The sequence below is a fragment of the Mirounga leonina genome, unplaced genomic scaffold (genome assembly GCF_011800145.1).
Source record: "Mirounga leonina isolate KUSES-001 unplaced genomic scaffold, KU_Mleo_1.0 Mir_115, whole genome shotgun sequence".
Lineage (NCBI taxonomy): Eukaryota > Metazoa > Chordata > Mammalia > Carnivora > Phocidae > Mirounga > Mirounga leonina.
The window spans coordinates 57,956,517-57,975,678 of record NW_023270268.1 but is presented as its reverse complement, the minus strand read 5'-3'; the positions used below and the strand labels follow the sequence as shown (position 1 = coordinate 57,975,678).

Here is a 19,162-nt window from a genome sequence, read left to right as displayed (position 1 = left end):
AATCTTCTTCTTCAGGGTTCTATTCTTAATTCATCCTTTCCTACTCTGTCTCACTGAATTCATCTAATTCCCATGGTTTCAACAATGTTATATTTCTATATGTTGATATCGTCTGTAAAATTTGCATAAGCATGACTCACGCTGGTCCAGGAACTGCTTTTCAATTCTTGGACATGGGTCTCTCGATTCAATGATTTAGGGACTATGGCTCTGAAAGCTGCATTTTTACAAGATCTAGTGCTTTTATGCACACTAGCATTTAAGAACTACTGATCCATGTCTTCCTATCTGACCTCCTTTTTGAGATTCACACTCAAATATTCAACTAACTATTCCTGACATTTGGATATATCTAAAGCAGCTCAAATTCTACATGTCCAGTGCTAATCTCATCATCTCGCCTAACTTTCCCCCTTAATTTTTCTCCTGCTGTACCCTTATCTTGATGAGTGGTACAGTTATCTACCTACTGAACTTAGTCAGAAATCAGGATATAATTATCATCATCGCTTCTCGGCCTTTTGGCTAAGATCAAGTGTAGGATATAATTATCATCTTCTTTCTTTCTTTCACCCTCACATACAATCACTCACAGATCCTTTTGTGTTCTATATTCTCATAGTGTTTAAACTCCCACATCATTTTAAACTGAAAATATTCTAATAACTTCCATGGCCTCATTCTTTTCCACATTTATTTTCTTTTCTCCAAGGTGCTGCTAATTTGATTATGTCAAATATGTTTCTATAACATTTATAAAGAAAATATCCGTTCCATAGAGGATATAATCTATAATGAGCATTGTTATAGATAATTCAAGTGCATTATACCAGTTAACAACCCAGAATGTTTTGCATAACTTTCAAGATAATATCCACAGGTCTTATTGTAGTATATGTTGTTCTTTATAATATGACTTCAGCTGTTTCTTACTGACTCCCTCATCTCTTCCCATCTCACATGTCACAATTAAAACGAGTTGAATTACTTTTTGCTCTCTGAATGAGAGATGCTCTGTGGATCTTTGTATAAGCAGCTTCCTCTGCCTGCACCACCTTTCCAACCTCTCCTAGCTAGCTCCTAATCAGGACAGACCCCTCTTTTCCTGATATCCATGGTCTGTGTTCAAAGACCACATGGAATACTTTAATATTATCACCTATCTACCTATCTTACTCTGAACTAGGAAATAAGCGAGTGGTATAATGGCTTTTTTGATATGTCAACTTGGCAAGGCTACAGTCCCTAGTGATTCAATTAAACACTAATCTAGGTGTTACTATGAAGCAACTGCTAATCACTTGAAGTTAAATAAGGGAGGTTATCCTGGATAAACTAGGTGAGCTTGGCTGAATCAGTTGGAAGGCTTTTAAAGTAGGTCTGAGGTTTCCCTGAAAGAGAAGAAATTCCCCTATGGCTGAAAGCTTCAACCTATGCCCATGGAGTTTAATTGTACTTGTGATCCTTCCTACTGGTCCTGCTTCTCTGGTTGAACCCTAACTGATGAACATAGTTACTACCTTTTTTTCTTATGCATGCCCTGTGCAAAATCCAGTGCCTGACTAATCATATGCACTCTGTACACTTTTAAATGAGTAAAAATGAAAAAAAAAAAAAAAAATCAATTCTGGAACAGTCAAGACTTCTATCACAACTTGACCACTGAGAAACTTTGGAGAAAATCATATAGGGCACTATCACTGCAAACACACACACATACACACACACATACACACACAGTCTCTAACTTCAAGGGGGTCATAAAATTGCTTGAAAAATATTTAACTGTCTCTTAAGTGCTCCCTCTCCATTTCTGCTCAGTGAAAATTTGCTTCATTTCTCTTACGTTCCTCAACAGTCTGTGACCCTTATTTTAAACAGATAATTTAGCCTTCTATTTCACAAAGAAAATGGAGGACTTTAGGCATAAAATCCTTTACTTAAAAAGACATACTTTTATACTCAACTGCACTTCTTTGCCCCCACGTTTCAAAGGAAGTACATTTTTCTCTTTCAATCCAAGCCTAAATCCCAAACCTTGTCTTACATTATCTATACTTTCACCTTCTATATAATTTTGCTTCCTTAACTATACCATTTCATGTTCTGGGTTTTTTTTTTTTTTTCCTGATAATCTGTTTTTCTACTAAAATTTGAATAACTGGCTCTTTTTCGTTGTCCATCCTCTACATTACTTCACCGAAGTCTCTTACTGAGTCAAACACAATGTCCTAACATGACGGACTTTCTTTAAAAAGTACATAATTAGCAAGAGAAAACTCATTTCAACAACCATTGCACACCATGTTCATTGCAGCATTATCACACTAGCCAAGAGGTGGAAGCAAATAAATATTTACCATGAATTAATGGATAAAGAGAATATGATATATACATACAATAGAATATTATTCAGCCTTAAAAAGGAGGAAAATTCTGTCATATGTTAAAACATGGATGAAATTTAAGGACATTATGCTAAATGAAATAAGCCAGTCATAAAAAAACAAATACTGCATGATTCTACATATATGAGGTCTCTAAAATAGCAGACTCTTAGACACAGAAAGTAGAATTAAAGTTGCCAGGGCCAGAGGGGAGGTGGGAAAGAGGAAGTTGTACCATGAGTAGAGAGCTTCAGTTCTGCAAGATGAAAAAGTTCTAGAGATTTGTTGCATAAAAATGTGCATACAGTTAATATCATACACTTAAAAATAGTTAAGATGAGACATTTTGTAATGTGTTTTTTTACCACAATAAAACAAACAAAAAATAACAAAACTAAAGAAACTAATTCCTGTACTGTTTACTAACAGAATATCTGACCCAACTCAAAACTGAAAAAAGGTGCATTTATAGAAACGTATTAGTATATGATTGCAGGTATGTAAATAGAAAGCTTTTAGTAAGAACACATGAACCATTAGTGCCAATTTCCTTTTGTTTCATATCTTTCTTAGAAGTGATAAACCACCTTTATCACCTTCTACAACTCTTACTCAAAAAATAATACCATAGATACTTAGAGGTTGAGATCTACCTCATTTAAAAGCCAGGGTGATCCACACTTTATCAGTTGTCCCAAGTATCCTAATTTCCCATGTTAGTGGTATAACATGGGAAATTCTTGAATTTCCCTTGAATTCCCCTATTTGTATCTGTTTTTTGTCAGTCGACTTCTTGGAGTGTTTCTCAAAATATCACTCCATCTCCATACTCAAATCTTGTTTCTCAGTTTTGGAACAAATGATTTAATTAAGGCAACATAGCAATCAAAAGTGAGGATGGTGAGAGCAAATTCAGAAAGTGATGGCGATTTACCCATTGCTCAAGGACATACAGCCTCCTTCAATTTCAGGCAAAGGTATTAACCAAAATTAGGTTCAGATAATTAATTACTACTGAAGCCTAAGTGCATGTCCGTACACAAAAGGACCAGAAAAACAAAGTATTTGAAAAAATTTCAATTTTCAATAGCCCGTGAACAATAAAGATGTCTGCAAATTGTGATACTAGTTCTTTTCCCTTCCAGTTCTGTAGTTTTTATGCACACAATTAAATATATACTTATTCAGAAGACTTTGGTGTAAGGTAAGTCAACATGTCTCTGGAAGGAATAAAAGTCTAAAATTGCTTTGCTTCTTTACAGTCTAGAATTTTTATGATCACTTTATCAAATAATCACTAGAAATTTTTCAGCCATTTTTATTTTTGCCTTTGTCCTTCTTACTTAGGTACATCATCTGGGGATGACTGCAGTGGTTTAACCTCTTAGCAATACCAGTATTGCTATAAGCTTCTTTCCCTGATATTTTAGATTTCTCTGGGTATGACTGACAACCCTAAAGACTCTAGAAAACTGTTAGAATTCCTTGAAAAATATTCTTTATATGTGGCTTCCAGAAGGTCTTTTTAGCATTTATTGAATTCTTGAATACTTAATTATACACCAAAACATTTGGAATCCTGGCCTGAAACTTTATGTCCTCATTATCTCATTTTCCATAATTTCTGAAGTAAAATTGTATTCTAGTATATTAAATAATAAATCATGCTAGTGTTGGTTTATGTATATTTTGTGATAGAAAAAAATCAGTTCTTCCTAGAACAAGTTAAAGATTTTGTTTTAATTAAAAACAATTTAAAGCCCAAGTTGATTTTTATTTTTATTTTTATTTTTTTTAAGATTTTATTTATTTATTTGAGAGAGAGAGAATGAGAGACAGAGAGCATGAGAGGGAGGAGGGTCAGAGGGAGAAGCAGACTCCTGCTGAGCAGGGAGCCCGATGCGGGACTCGATCCAGGGACTCGATCCAGGGACTCCAGGATCATGACCTGAGCCGAAGGCAGTCGCTTAACCAACTGAGCCACCCAGGCGCCCACAAGTTGATTTTTAAATAATAGACAAAGAAATAAAAATTCTAAACAGGTATTTGTTTGATTGTTTGGTTGATTCTGCATTCTAAATGCATAGACTTTATGCTTATTTCAATTAGGAGAGTAGTGCATGGTTACCTTCACGTAGGTCTTTGTGGTCAGTTACTCAACCAGATCATTGCTCAAACCTTGATCAAACTTGAATCAGTAGTAAAGATATAAATGGAAGGAATTTGGAGAAACTTCACGGGGTTAGACACACGCTGCTAATTTAATTGGCAAGAGAACAATAAATCCACATTGGCTTCATATATCCTACTAGCACCCAGTTCCTGATCAAAGCAACAGATTTTACAATTTTCTGAGGAACTTGTTTTCAATATAACATTCATGTACTGTGTAATAGCAGATGTCCTCGGCCAAGAATAGTTCATAAAAGGGATAGGGGATTCACTGCAAACGCTATACACGGTTTCTTTGGAATACAGTGATCATAATTATGTTTTTACAATGGCACTGTTTTCCTTTTTTATTTTTGGCAGATGAAACTCAATTTTTCAAACAAGTCAGTGTCCCTTATCAAATCCTAAATATAGGGGCAGCTTTATCACCAACATTTGGCATGTAAGGCCCTACACAAATCTATTTGGCTGATTTAATTCACTTCAAAAAGGTAATTTTCTAACTACCCTCTATTGGCCTGAAAGAGTTAAGGTTCTGCCAGTTGGGTAGTTTAGTCCTTTCTCACTGGCACAAGGACATACATGAGATCCTTACTACAAATTTCTATGTATACAAACAAGCATAAAACATAAACCTGTAGGCTTCTCAATCTTTGTAACTAGAATATTAATTTAAAAATAGTTCTATTATAGTTACAATCAGGATTTTAAACTGTCTGCATTGCAAAGTATCATGTACAGAAAAATGCACAAAACAAACCTATAGTATAACAAATTATCAGAGGAAAACTATGTAACTATCATCCAGATCAAGAAATAGATCACAACTAGATAAGTCTATTTATGTATCTTCTCTACCCTTAGCACTTTCCTCTTTCCCAGAAGTAACCACTACTCTGATATCTGATATTTTAGTTTAAGTTCGCCAGTTTCAGATCTTTTTTTTTTATAAATGGAATAATACAGTATATATTCTTTGGTATCTAGCTTGTCTACTTAAGGTTCATACTTTTTTTGTAGCCATATTTTGTTCATTTTCATTGCTTGTATGAGAACAGCTATGAGTATTTTCAAACAGTTTTTCTGTGTGTGCCTTTCTCTTACTTTATACCCAGGAGTGAAATTGTTGGTATGCAGATCTGCAGCACTAGCAGATGACAATAAATTGTTTCCCAAAATGTTTGTTCCACCCTCCCACCAGGAGCATTTGATAGCTCCTCATACTCCATATCTTTGCTAATACTCTATATTATAGTTTTTCATAAATTTTACCCATTCTGGTGGATTAAAATATGGTAATTTATGAAAGACTATTTAATAAATTTTTCTTTCTCCAAATATCATGAAGATATTCTACTCTATTACTTTCTGGCCATCCCTCTTCCATGTAGTGATTTGGGGGTATGGTGATAGAAACAATAAATAAATTATTATATATAAAAATAATATATAATATATAAATATAATACTGTGATATAGGGGTCAGGTTCAATTATTTTTATCAACTTGATATTCAATTGACTTATAAAAGAGATTGCCTTTCCTCTACTACTCTTTAGTCATATCATAAATCGAGTGTCCATGTGTATGTAGTCTTTCCATCCTGTTTCACTGATCCTTGTCTCTAACTTTGCCTTAATACCATAATTCCTTACTGTAGGTTATAAGGAGATTTGCTAAAAGTCCTCCAATGATGTTTTAATTCATCAAGAATGTCTTTTCTAATCCTGTCCCATGGCATTTCTCTATGAATTTTAGAATTAGCTTGTCAATTTTCACAAAAATGTCCATCTGAGTTTTCATTCAGATTGTAGTTTATCTATATAAAAATATTTGGGGAGTTTGACACCTTTACCATGTGCAATCTTCCAAACTATGAAAAGAGTATATATTCATTTATCTTTCAGTAATACTTCAAGCTCTCTGAGTTCCCAACTGGCATGTTAGTCAGGGTTCTCAAAATTAACTATCACATCTGGGTTTGACTAATTTACTTCCTAAGTATTTGTTATATTTTATACATTAAAAATGTTTTCTTTTAAAAGGTATTTTATTCAGTCATTTGTATTTGGCATGTAGATATATTCTTTTTTCTATTCCAATTATTTTTATTAATTGTAATTTTACTGAGTCTTCAGCTAACAGGAAAGATTTCCAAATATCTATAATACCATTTAGTCTGGCTATTCTGTATTATTCAAATAATGACTTTGCTTATTTCGCCATTTTCATTTTTCTGGCTATATTTTTTTCCAGGGAAATCTATTTTAGGAATGTGATTAAAAATCATAATTTTAAAATTCTTTGTTTCAAACTAAAATACCAATTTGACATGTTAAACATTGATCTATTTGCATTAGTAAAGTTTTTTTTTTTTTTTTTTAAGATTTTATTTATTTATTTGAGAGAGAGAATGAGAGAGAGCACATGAGAGGGGGGAGGGTCAGAGGGAGAAGCAGACTCCCTGCTGAGCAGGGAGCCCGATGCGGGACTCGATCCAGGGACTCCAGGATCATGACCTGAGCCGAAGGCAGTCGCTTAACCAACTGAGCCACCCAGGCACCCAGTAAAGTTTTGGTTTTAAACAAAAAAATTCCAGGGCGCCTGGGTGGCTCAGATGGTTAAGCGTCTGCCTTCGGCTCAGGTCATGATCCCAGGGTCCTGGGATCGAGTCCCACATCGGGCTCCCTGCTCCTTGGGAGCCTGCTTCTCCCTCTGCTTCTCTCTCTCTCTCTCTCTGTCTCTAATGAATAAATAAATAAAATCTTTTAAAAAAATAAATAAATAAATAAATAAATAAACAAAAAAATTCCATTGTTGGAAAACTCCACAACAGTTTTTGTGATATTTAGAATGGATTACAATTTCATATATTTACAAGTTTCTAGACAAAGTGATATCTGACCTAGCATAGTTAGTAAAACCTTTATACTTACTATGTCTCAAATAGAATAATGAAAATCTTTTTTAAAATTTAATTTAATAAAAATGTATATCTAAGGTGTACAATACGATAATTTGATATACATATACACAGAAAATGATTACTATTGCCAAGTTAATTAATATACAGACATCGCACATATTACCATTTTCATGTGTATGTGATGAGAGTCCCTGAAATCTCCTCTTTTAGCAAATTTCCAGTATCCAATGCAATATTATTAACTATAATCATCATGCTGCACTTTAGGTCTCTAGATTTATTCATCTTACATAACTGCTACTTTGTACTCTTTGAGAAACATCTCTTCATTTCCCCCATCTTCCCTCCACTGTAACTACTGCTCTACTCTCTGCTTCCCTGTATTCAACTTTTTTAGCTTCACCGTAATAGTGAGATCATACAGTTTTTCTTACATTTAGCGTGATGTCCTCCCAAGTTTATCAAATTGTTGCAAATGGCAGGATTTCCCTTTTAAGGCTGAATAACATTCCATTGTTGTATTTTTCTAGGTCTGTCCATTTTGTCTAAATTTTAAAGATTTATTTATTTATTTGAGAGAGAAAGAGGGGGAGAGCACATGAGTGGGGGGAGGGTCACAGGGGGAGACACAGAGAGAGAGAGAGAGAGAATCTCAAGCAGATTCCCCACCCAGTGCAGAGTCTGTCACAGGGCTCAATCTCATGACTCATGAGATCATGACCTGAACCAAAACCAACAGTTGGATGCTTAACCGACTGAGGCACCCAGGTGCCCCCATTTCATTTAAATTTAAAAATTTAGAGTACAATTGTTCATGATATCCTCTTGGTATGTTAGTGTTTACAGTTTCTGATATACCTTCTTTTGAGGGTCCTCTCTCTCTCATTCTCTCTCATTTTTCCAGAAATTTTACTGAGTGTTATCTAGGAGCAATTATCTTTCCCTTGTTTTGTTTGGCATTCATTAGGTCCTGTGGTTTGTTATATGTTGTGATCAGTTTTGGAAAATTCTTGAAAATTTTGTATTTCAAATATTGCTTCTGCCTCATTTTCTCTATCCCTTTCTAGGACTCCAGTTGCATACATATTTGATCATCTTGCTTTGTCCTGTTTATCTCTTAAATACTCTTCTGCGTTTAACATATTTCATTTCTCTTCACTTCATTCTGGAAATTTCCTTCTAACCTATTTCAAGTTCACTAATTTCCTTAGCATGTCTTATTATTGAACCAATCTTTAAATTTCTAACTTTAATTTTTTTTTAAGTTCTGGAATATTCATTTAACTATTGAAATTTTTTTCTTGCAGTCTTCTAAAAAGGTCAATCTTCTCAATTATCTCCCTGAATGTAATAAAAATGGTTGTTTAAACTCAAACACAGCTAGAGGTACTAGAATCTGTGATTACTTTAATTCAGTTTCAAGTTTGAGATGATTTGAAATTAAGCATCAATTCATGGAAGAACTAAACTACATGTTGCTCGCCCAAGTTTTCCCTCTAGCTTTGAGAGAGTTTCAACATGACTGCTTAGATTCTAAAACATTGAGCTACCTCTTTCAGAATAAGCCAGTCAGTGCTCCTCAGGAGAGAGTGGCAATAAACACCAGCCATCTTTAAATTTCCACTCTTCAAATCTTGACCTTGTAACTTTTCACAGCTTTGTTAGCTCTACATGTTTTTAAGCTATTTGTTTTTAACCTCATCCAGCTTTTTAAAGTTGTCTTCAAGTGTGAAAATAGGTTCAAATTACCTAATCTGTTATAACCAAAACTGTAAATGTGAATAATCAGTTTAAAACTCTCTAAAGAACAATATCAAGACAAAAGATCTTTATAATTCTTTATAATTTTCATATATGTTTCTAATATATGAAGAAAATATTTCTGCAGAGTAGAAAAAGCATGAGTTAGTTTTTTGAAAAACATAATACATGAGCACAGAATCATTCATTTTTATAGAATTTTCTATTGTAATTTTTATGTATCTTCCTATAATATTAATCACAGCACTTATAAAAGCATATCATTGTTATTGTCTTGGCACATTAGATAGTACCTGATAAGTGTTTAATAAATCTTGCAAAATTGAATGTATTTGATAAAATTAAAAGAATTTTCATCAGATAACTCAGGGGCTACTATAAAGTGACTGCTTTTACCCTATTTACAAAGATGCATGTAAAAATTCAACTAAATATCAATGCAAAGTTGTATCTCTTTGCTTTATTAAGTCTTGAGGCCTAAATTGTCAATGTAACAACAGCACAATAAAGAAACGTTTTTTTTTTAAGTAGGTTCCATGCCCAGGGTGGAGCCCAGCATGGGGCTTGAACTCATGACCCTGAGATCAAGACCTGTGCTAAGATCAAGAGTTGGATGCTTAACTGCCACCCAGGTGCCCCAAGAAAATTTTAATGTAAATTGTATACACTAAAAATATTGTATACAGATGTCCAAATGTATCAGTAAATATAATTTCTTTGTAATAATCTATAATAATACACACATTTGAAATATTATCTAATAATATATTAATAGTTTTCTAGTCTCTCTGTGACTACCTAATGTTCAAGTAGTCACTAAAATTCATGAACTAAAAATGTCTGAGATTTTTTAGGGACACCTGGGTGGCTCAGTCAGTTAAGCGTCTGCCTTCAGCTCAGGTCATGATCCTGGGGTCCTGGGATCAAGTCCTGCATCAGGCTCCTTGATCAGTGGGGAGCCTGCTTCTCCCTCTGCCTGCCGCTCTCTCTGCTTGTGCTCTCTCTGACAAATAAATAAAATCTTAAAAAAAAAAAAGCCTGAGATTTTTCATATTCAAGTATCAGAATCATGTGATGGTATAACCTCAATCATTATCCTTTTCAAGATACCTGGTGTACCTCTGCTGTCTTTGAGTCAATAACTAGACAGGGATTATCCTTGGCAATGTATATAGTCCTATTATGGCTCATAGAAAAATCACCTCTGGTTGTGTTCAATTCCATCTTGGTCACCAATATACTGTCTGGGTCTTTCAAGCTATGTTTATGATCTACTCAGTGGACCAGGACAGAGTTTTGTCCCTACGTGATGGATTGGTAAAACGTCCGTACTTGGAGAGATGATGCTCAGCCTCTTTTGTTTGTGGCTCTAGTCCTTGAAAAGAAAGGTACTATTTCCTCTTTTTCTTTCAATGTCTAGGGTCCCTTTTTCCTTTTTTTCCAATCAGTCAATCCACGTTCTCTTCTATATACAGGCCCATTCTTATCTTGTCTTAGGCTGCCCTGTAAGCATATGGCTGAATCTTTCTGTCACATACTTAAATGTAAGTCTTTGTTTCTACTTATTTACAAACACATTGGGAGGGAATAAAATCTCCTTGGAAAATAACATGAAGAAGGTGAGGAAAATACACAGAAAATGCCTATTAATATTTACAGATATAATCCTGTTATGTACCTTATGATATTTATGTATCTAAAAATCAAAAAGACAAAAAAAAAATAGCCTTTATTTTATGCCTACTATGTTCCAGACAACATAGAAGAGGTATTCACATTTAACAAGGACCACAGTCCTTTTATCGCTTCTCAGCCTTTTGGCTAAGATCAAGTGAAGAACCACAGTCCTTTAAGGCGAATATTTATAGATGAGGAAATAAACTTCAGAGCAATTCATTGATTTGCGAAATGTCATGTAGTAAGTAAGAAAACAGTCAGATTTTAAGCCCAGGTCCTGCTGACTTCTAAGCAAGGCCTCTTTCTTCTATTTCATACTTAATACCTCTGTAGGAGATATAAAAATCCACATGTCTTAATCTTTGCCTTTTCTCATTTTAGATGTTATATGTGGCTTCCTTCTCACAGACTAAAGTAATTTTCTACAGGCCCAAATAACTGGAGATAAAAATTTTTCACAGGCAATTAATTAATCTATAAAAAATTCAATAAATATTAGCTATTTAAATTGGGTTAAGTTAGGACCCTTTTTTCTTATCTTATTCCCTATACTCTAGCTATAAGAAGGACAAAAATGGGTTGGTTCTCCTCCTGATCCACTGTGGCCATCATCTCAAATGATTATTTGCACCAGCATACCCAAGTTATTATATAGATATTATTTAAATAGGATTGTTGGACAAGTAGAAGAGGAAGTCTTGTGTAGAGGAATGAGCTGATAAATAAGAATACCGATCATATTTACATTTGATATTTGATTATTGGCCAGGCAATTTACAGAGAGCTTTATGTGTATTATCTAATTAGTAATGATATGGGTCATCAAATCTTTACCTTAATTTCAAGAAATAGGTAGTATAGCGTCCTCATTTTATAAACGATAAAACAAAATGGAGAAGGCATAAGAATAGTTTTCCTGTTGTGATAACTTTAAGTAGTTTACAATTTTAATTTGGCTACTTTTCCAGTTGTTATTGTTTGTGCTTTAGATCAGTGCTTCCAAAACCTTACGGTACACATGAATTATCTGGGGATCTTATTAAAATGCAGTTTCTAATTATCAGGTGGGATCTGAGATTCTGTATTCAAATACACTCCCCCAGACCATACTTTGAAAAACAAAGCTTTTTAGATTACTGATTTTTCCATCAAACTAAGGCTCATTCATTAAGGGCTGACTTTATGATAGTTGAAAATTAACTGAGTATTAATACTTAGTTTATTAAATAAATGTTGATGACCAGATATATTCCTAAATCAAAAGACTTGTTTTCACAAGGACAACTGTTCAATATAGACAAAAAAATTTAAGAAGACATACCTCCTTTTCCCCCTCAGTATGCTTTCTGTGTAAAAAAGTACGCTAGTATATATACCCTATATCAGTAAAAACGGTCATTTATAAAACATTTACTATGCGCCACAGACCATTCTAAGAGTTTTAAGTATATTACTTTATTCGGTATTATAAGTTATCTATGAACTGCTATTATTATTCAAATTTTATATAGAGAAGAATAGAAGCATTAACAGTTTAACTGCCCAATGTTGTTAGCCCAACTAATTTCAGTGTTTTCTGATTCAATCCTTATTTTGCATTTCATGTCATTTCTCTCTGAATTTTGCCATATATCACTCTCACTGTTTATTCCTGCTCTGTACTTTGCCTCCTGAAATTAAGCATAGAGATCTTTCTGAATTAATATCCAGGCTCAGAGGTCAAGGTGAGAGTCTTATACTATAAGGCTCTAACAAAGGATAGAGCTAGTATTCTGCAGGAACAGAATCAAAGTCATGGTCAGGTGCGGATTATGTCATATCTAAAGTGACAGTTAAGAATACCTTGGCAAGTTTCAAGGAAGCAAAAATAAAAATAAAAATAGAAGAATGAGTGACAGGAATGGAACACAGCAAGATCCAGAGCACAGAAAGGTCAAGTACATGAAGTTGGTCATAATAAGAATTAAGGCACAAATAATAGAGTACTGGTGGCCCATGTGAACTGGGTGCTGGCTCTGTAATCCAACAGCACACCTGATGATTGATAACAGACTGTGCAAGAATAGATAATTATAAACTTTATCCTTTGTGACTATGAATCTGGCTCTCCATCCTATCAATATCTCCAGGGACTGGCTTGACTTTCTGGCTTTATACAAATGCTGGTCAGTGTTCCCAATCAGACACTGCTCCATGAACTATTAAGTTTGTCCTAGCTTTGTATTAGCTCTGTACAATCACAAATTTAGTGGCTTTAAACACTATACACATTTATTACTTTACAATTTTATAAGTGAGAACTGTGGTGGGCTCTAGAGTAGATTCCTTTGTCTTGCTCATTCAGGTTGTTAGCAGAATTCAATTCCAGTTCAGTTGTAGAATTAAGGTATCTTTGCTGTTTGTCAGCTGAGGGCCATTCCAAGCTTCTGGAGATCACCTGCATTCCTTGGCTCATAGCCCCCTTCTTCCATCTTCAAAGCCAGTAACGGCAGATAGAATCATTCTCATGCCTCTTCTTTTGTCCTATCTCTCTGTCTCTCTCTATATACTGGACTTTGCCAGGAAAAAGTGTTTGCTTTTAAGGACTTAGGTGATTAGATTGGGTCCACCTGGGTAATCCAGGAAAACCTCTCCATTCCAAGGTCTGTAATCTTAATCACATCCGCAAAAATCCCTTTTTACTGTGCAACTTCATATGTTCTTAGGTTGCAAGAATTAGGATATGAACATCTTTGGGAGACAATTATTCTAACACAAGCCTGCTGTGTGAAACAGGCTTATTTTAGTCAGGTTTACTAGGTGCAAAAAGAGAACAAATTAGGTACACTGGAATAGGAATTTATTAAATGATATAAACTAGCCCTCAGAAGTCCCAGGAGGGCCCGACAATGGAGTTTATAGATTATGCCACCAGAAATAATACCCAAACCACACCACTAAGCTACTCTTAGGTCTGGTTCTAACACAGGCATTGTAAACCATGAACATGAGATCCTATCCTTGGCAATTCTGTCACAGTTGCTTCTCAGACTCAGTGTCTATACCAAACCCTGCCATATTCACCAGGTATGACTTCCCAGGAAAATCTTCTACTTTTTCCCTGCTGAACTGAAGCATCATGGAGATACATTTTACTGGGGGAATCTTGGTCAAATGTCTGTCTCCTAGCTGCCAAGAAGGTGGGGAAATTCAATCTTCTAGTCTTTGGTATCAGTCTTGCCAAATATAAAGGGAAAATATTAGAAGAAAAAAAAGCTGGGCCACAAATATGACCCTACCCTACATACTATAATGATCCTCCTTCTCAGATGAAGCTCTAAGAGGGATAATACTGATACCTCCAAGGTAAGGCCTCCCAAAATGCTCAAGGAGAGTTCCATCTACACTGTGCTAATAATTATTCATGGTTGTATTTTGAAAAAATTACACCTCTTAAGGAATCAAAAAAAAAAATCATAGAATCATAAAAGTTAAGTCTCAAATATTTAAGAGCTCCTATAATTCTGCAACAGGGATAATTTTGATATATTTTTTTAAAGATTTTATTTTTTTATTTGAGAGAGAGAATGAGATAGAGAGAGCATGGGGGGGAGGGTCAGAGGGAGAAGCAGACTCCCTGCCGAGCAGGGAGCCCGATGCGGGACTCGATCCTGGGACTCCAGGATCGTGACCTGAGCCGAAGGCAGTCGCTTAACCAACTGAGCCACCCAGGCGCCCCATAATTTTGATATTTTTGATATTTATAGAATTTCATATCAACTCAGGATGTTTTTCCCCAGTTGCAGTCCTCTAAAGCCTGCATTAAATGGCACTAACAATAGCTTGTATTGCATACACTAATTTTTAGCTTACAAATCACATTAATCACAATAATATTTTCTACATATTTGATGTTCATAAAACACTATGAGGATTATTTACTTATTATCATCTTATTTTACTGCAGAATAAGCACTTAAGGTAAGGGTGTAAGTTGAGAAGACCTAGGTTTGAATTCCCTTTGTGACTCCTTTTCCTCATCTCAAATTGGGAAGTTAATATCTATTTCATAAAATTGTTTTCAGAATTAAAAGAGATTATATGTATACAATTTGAGTGCTATTAATTTAATATAAATTCTGAGCCAAGAAGGAGTTTAGAAAATACCTAGGGTAACTAAATCATTAACGGTGGATCAACTAATCAACTGGTGATTCAGCACTGGAGATTGGGAAGGGCTGATGTTAGCTCACATTTAGTGCAGAATTTTTCCTTCAGACAAGACAGGCATTTTTCACTAGAGTTGGAATTGCAAACTCTGTGGGAAAAGAAAGTTTCCCTGGAAAATCTAATTTTCCCTCTGAGAATTGAATCAGTGGCCCTAGCCATGAACTGTCTGGAATCATGATTTGCAATATAAACTGTAACTTAAAGGCATTTCCATAAAAAGCAAACCATGAAATCATCTCACAAGAACAGATCAAGTGATTTAGTCAAGCTACTCACTATACACATAGCTTATTCAATGGTAATGTTTGAATTCACTAAGAAATATATCTGTGAATTTGATGCTTGTAACCTGTCATTTACAAATTCAAAATAATCCCTAAAGCACTGAGCATGGAGTTAGCAGTTTAGGCTTGAATTCTCTTCCTTTCCAGTTACTAGCTGTGGGCCCATGTCATCCTTCAATTAATGGGCAATTTCTTATTGAGTGACTGCCTACTGTGTTAAGGCCCTAGCTAGGGGCTGGGGCTATCATTCACAAGGCAGACACCATCCCAGTCTTCATAGAGTACATCATCTTGGGGATGCAGCCTTTCAACAACTAATTACACAATTATTCAATTATAGTTTGAATTAGAACTACCAAAAATAAATAATATATTCTCTACAACAATTCTATTCCCAACTGCAAAATCTGGAAAATACATTTCCCCCAAAGGAAACCATGTCCTATGCCACTCATAATAAAAAGGATAAAGTAGAAACTATAGTTTCAAAGTATACTTAGTATATTAAATTCAGAAGTGGTTTAAGGATGCCAAGTAATAGTAAAAGACGTTACTTTCTAACATTTTACTAGTGAGTCCTTTTCTTAAATATCACTTTTATTTTGAATGTAGCTTCTTTCAATTTCTCCTAACTGGGTCAGAATTTATTCCACATTGCATAACTATGTGACCTAAAACAATAGCTTCATCGAGAATGTTCAGTAAAATTGCTATCTGATCAGCAGTGATCTATGATAGTTGGACTCATGGTATTATTGCTGGCTTTTTTTTTTTTTTTTAAGATTTTATTTATTTATTTGAGACAGAGAGAGAGAGCACATGAGAGGAGGGAGGGTCAGAGGCAGAAGCGGGACTCGATCCAGGGACTCAATCCAGGGACTCCAGGATCATGACCTGAGCCGAAGGCAGTCTCTTAACCAACTGAGCCACCCAGGCGCCCTTATTGCTGGTTTTTTAAAGTGAGTGCATCGATACTGATACATTCCAAAGAGCACAAGCCAATTAAATTTTTGGTGAATTTTATCCTATTTTGTATGCTCTGGATTCCATTTTTTTTCCCCAATGCCTTAAATTAGGGTCAGCCTAGAGCAAAACCACAACAAATCTCTTGTCTCTGTTTCTTTCTCACTTCCCTATTCTGGCTGTCCTTTTCCTCAACCCTTCTCTTCCCACCATCCTGTACCTCAGTGCTACACCCTGAGACTTTGCTCTCAGCTGTCTGATTAAGATGTGTGAGGGGTTGACCCCCACATGCTGAGAGTACAAACAGGCCATGAAAGAGCTCTGAATGAAGAGTAGGACATGACTCCAGGGGTTCATGCTTTCCTGACACCACAGAAGTCTCTGTGTGAGGTGGCCACACATACTCCCATAAGATCCCCAGCATTGGTTCTGCTTGCTTGGATTCCATTATTTTAATTTCTCAATCGTTAATATATACATAACCTATCTTTTTTATCGACCTGTCTTAAAACAGCACTGCAACTTAAGATACTAGAATTTAACACCCTTAAATAAATAAGGTTTAGGATGACATCTCAATAGCTAAATATTACATACTTCTGCAAAAGTAAATATAATTACTTACACTTCATCTAGAGTTCTTCCACTTACTCAAAACTATTTTATAGCCCATAACATTAATCAGTATACCCCAAAGTTTATATTTATTAAAAAATAAGTTATTTGAAAGCCTTTGGGCAAATTTTAATTCTTTTAACTTTATTATGAAATTTTAGCTAAGTCCCTGAGTAAGAATGTCTGCTTCTTTCAAATTAAGTTGCTATTGTAAAAATCTAATCATTCGTGTCATCACTTGTACTGATTTAACACATTAAAACTATAGTTCTCTGGCACTGACACCAAGAATCATATGCTTCTCTTTAACACCACTGTGTCTCCTTTTGAAGCTGTTACAATATATTACTGGAAATGATTTAGCTTCTCTATGTGATACATTTTCATTAAAAATATCTCATTTGGAATAAATCATAGTGATTCAGCTGATGTCTGCAAAAGACAATAATGCACACAGCCAATGAGCATTAATATTATTTTTAATGTGGGGTGTTTTACTTTGCTGACAAAGATTCCATTTATATTAAAGGAAAAGTGCATTATTATTTAGTGTCACAAATATTTTACATAATTCAAGATGTTAAACACACCTTTATTTTAAAGGAAAAAAGCACTTGGCATTTGCAATTTTCTTAAGCATTCAAAATGAAATGCTTCTGACTTTAGGAAGAAATGTTCTAGCACACTTCTATTTGACAGCATAGCCATGTTTGAAAACTGATTTAAGATTCAGCAAGCTACAAGAGAACAGGGTTAGCTTTATACAGACATGTGAGGAAAGTATTTTTTCCATCATGATATTATACAAAGCTAATACATATACTTATTTAATTGCTGCAGATATTAGAGAAAAACAGTTAAAAGAGTTTTCTGTCATAGTAATCATTAATGATGAAATCTTCATCTGCTCAGCAATGGGAGTCTATCCAATTAGTTTCTGTCTCTCAAGTTCTGCATAAATATGATAAAATTTGCTTGTTTCCATCATGATTTTTCTGAGGCTCTCTTTCCTGGGCGAATCTCCAGATTGGCAAACTCAAGCGGATTTTAAAATATCCTTTCCATATATCACCCACACTTGTCCTGCTTGCGGATGGATTGACGTCTAAGCTCAGAGGGTTGTAACTAAGCTGCTTTTCTCGGCAGAAAAGTTCATTTTGCTTCAGCTGTTGCAAATACATCCCTTACCTCCTACTAATTCAGTGTTTTACAATTGTTCCAGTCTGCTTCCAACTGCTCAGGCACACTGCACACTGTTCAAGGATCAGTGAAGAATGCCAAGTAAGGGCATCTTTTCCAGAGGGCAGGTCCAAAGTCATTCTTCTCTCTTGCCACATTACATAACTTGTCTACATGGATAAAGTGTGATAATGTATTTTATTTGTCATTTCAGTTCAGACAGGGAACAATTGATAGACTGGTTGACTTAAGGTTTGTTTTTAAAATTCAGACATTTAATTTTTTATTAAATCCTTGTAATTTAGCTTCTTAAATAATTTTTAAAATACTCAAAGACTTATCTCTTTTCAATCCTTGCACTTCAGTTCTTTTCTAAGAGCAAAGGTTTCTGGAAGAGCATAGAGCAGGAAGAAGAAAATTTCAAAATAGAAATTAAAAATTGGTATTTCAAATTCAACAGTATCTCTCCCATATAAAAAAGTATGTATTTCATTTGGGCCTAATTTTGACTATTAACACACCACTAATGAGGTGTAGGTCATAGAATCATAGAATGTTTAAATAGACGTAGAGGCAATCTTCAAATTGATTTAGGTCAAAACCCCAACTTCTTCACTTTAAAGGACAGGAAAATGATTCTCACAGAGTAGAGTGACTTGGCTAAAGCCAAATGGCCACTTACAAAGCAGAAATTAACCCCTAGGCCCCCTGACTTCTGTGACACTGTACTTTCTTCCAAGAATGATTATTATAGCCTATACAATCCCTCATACTGCAAAATCAACCCCACCAATACGTCCTTTAACAGTAAATCAGTACCATCATCTTCATATTTAAATACCAAACTGCATTCCTCAAAAACTGATTAAGAGTCATGCTGAAACACATGATTTCTACTTGATCATTAAATTACATCTAATAACCATCCACTGTTTTATGTTCACAACAAAACAAGAAAGGCAGTGAAATAGTATTCATACATTCATAAA

General features: G+C 34.8%; 1 pseudogene; it reads left to right on the top strand.

Annotated features, from left to right (window-relative positions):
• Nucleotides 1-505: 505 nt before the first annotated feature.
• LOC118007230 lies at nucleotides 506-578 on the top strand (annotated as a pseudogene).
• Nucleotides 579-19,162: the final 18,584 nt, after the last annotated feature.